Source organism: Agelaius phoeniceus, chromosome 20 (assembly GCF_051311805.1).
Source record: "Agelaius phoeniceus isolate bAgePho1 chromosome 20, bAgePho1.hap1, whole genome shotgun sequence".
NCBI lineage: Eukaryota > Metazoa > Chordata > Aves > Passeriformes > Icteridae > Agelaius > Agelaius phoeniceus.
This window is the reverse complement of record NC_135284.1, coordinates 7,504,062-7,506,507: the sequence shown is the minus strand read 5'-3', so window position 1 is coordinate 7,506,507 and position 2,446 is coordinate 7,504,062.

Below are 2,446 nucleotides of genomic sequence, written 5' to 3'. Positions count from 1 at the left end.
TGATGTGTCAAACTGTCTTGAGTATCACAATAGGAAGGGTACAGTTGTAGCTGGAGCACAACTTACCTGAGCATCATCAACAACACAACACTAGCAAACCTTTGAGGAGTTGGACATGCTGTGCTTCAGCTTGAATAAGGAAAGAGCAAACCAAATACACACCTTTATCCCTGTTGTAACCATCTCTGGCCTTCTAGTGAGCAAATACTCATCTCAGAGTATCTGCTCAAAGCAGTTTTCAAGCCTTTGACCAAAGAAACTATAGAAGAACTTCAAACTACTCAACTCTTTTCTTTCCACAGCACAGCAGCACCCACTGATAAATCAAGGGTTCCAGTGTCAAAGAGTCAGCTTTGAAGAAGCCTTCAGTCCTAATTTGCTGGCTGGACTCCATTTTATGTTGCTGTGCAACATGCACCTGCTGAAAGGCACATATTGCAGGTTTTGTGAGGGGGATGGGGTGGAAGGAGGTGACAATTGTTAGAGGCAAGGCAACCCTTGGGGACAAAAAGGCATTTAATGTAAGAAGGCTTAGAGGGAAAGGTACTACTTCCTCATATGGGTGGGTTGGATAAACAGGTATGTTTGATACCTGTATTTACATATCTGGAAATGAATATTTTTGTGAAATCATTAGTTAAATTTGCTTTTAGGTGGCTAGGCTGCTACTGCAGCCAGGCAGGTGCATGCAGTACTTAATCCCTCAGACACACAGAGCTGATTCGAGTTCCTGTTGGAGCACTTGTCCAAAAGGTCTTCAGAGTGTTTTCTTTTCCACCAGCTGACTGCCCTCTTCCACCTAAAGTTGGGACTGTGCAGAATTTCAGTGGCATGGTGTCATTCTTTCCATTAAAAAAAAAGACTGGAAAAAAGCTGATCTTATTAAACCTACCAATGGACTTACTCCCCCACAGGCTGACCTTCCTTTTCAATTTTCACAGTGTATCTAGAACTGAGGCAATTCAGGTATTTGCTGCTTTCAGCAAGTTCAAGAGTGGTCTCTGTTTTGTCTTCCAAAGTACCACACACAGTACTCACCTGTACATTCACAAAGTTGTTCAAAGCTTTATGTCTGTGCTCTCCAGAATTGCTGCTTGTTTGTTCTTCAGGAAATGTTTGTCTTGCTTCTGTGATATGGAAGAACTGGGAATTCCACAGCACTGCTCATTGCCCTGCTTGTAAATTCAAATATATATTTGGCTTGCCCAGATGGTTTGTGATCCCACCTGACCCAGATACTCCCCAGGGAGGAGCATTACCGTGGGATACTGCTAAGATCTACAAGCTGCAGGTATGGCTAATGCCCAGTGACTGAATGAAAGAGGCAGCTCAGGCTCTGGTGCCAAGTGTCCAGGTTGTAGGAAGCCTTTGGCAGGCAAGGAAATGGCCTATTTCACTTTGCTGTGCTCACACTTGGCTCTTTGTTCCTGCCCCACACTGAAAGGGGCACTGGTGGAAAGCTGTTAGTGATACAACCAGATGGGAACAGCACTGAGGAGCTGCAGGATTGACAAGTAGTGTGAGGATTCTTGGTGAACAAGGAACTAAACCAGCATTCCTCAGTTTTTCTTGTAGCAAGACTTTGTATCTGGTTTGGTTCCTGCAGGGTGCTCAGTTAGCACTGTAGGTTCTCCAGGGGTTTGTTATCCTGGCTGAGGGTTTGAGCTGATTTTTGCCCCAACACAGGGCATTTGCCCTGCATTCCAGATATCTCTGCATCACTGGGGGAAAAGGAAAAGCATCAAATACTAATGAATGTCTAACTAGTGCGGCCATCTTAACTCATTTTTTCTGTTTCTCCCTGCTGCACTGGAGAAGATCCCTAAAACTCAGAAGGATTGTCAATTATCACTCTAAAATTCCTTCTGCTGCAGTGCCTGAAAACACTTCTTGGAACTAGATGATCAATAAGCAGAGCACATGAATTCTGAAGTGATTAGAAATGTATTTTGGGCTTTGGGAGGCCGATGTGGGGTGGACTCCTCTGTGTCTGTACCATCTGGTGCACTGCTCTTGGTGCAGTGCCATCAGTGCACACAGAGCAGCAACACGAGGGATTCTAAACCAAATCAGAAGCTGGATGGGGTTTAGAGAGACTCCTGCAACAGCTTCCTGCCCAGGCAAATCCCCAGAGGAGATTACAATTCCCTTGATGCAAAACATAGCAGTGGTTTGAAATCTGATCCCTGTTGTTACTGTGAAATTAAACTAAATCTGATCAGGGAGCATTAACTTGGTTCCTCACAGTTCCTCAAGAGGATCAATAGCACCATGAGCTGTTGGGTAATTTGCTATACAGCAGAGTCATACACAGCTGTGTAAAATGAGACAGGTTGTTTCATGGTATGTCTAGAACTACACTGTGTGGCCTTCCTAGGCCCAGCTCTGGATTTGCTGTTTTATCCAACACCAAGATAAATATGATGCAGAGCAACTTTTCAAAGGT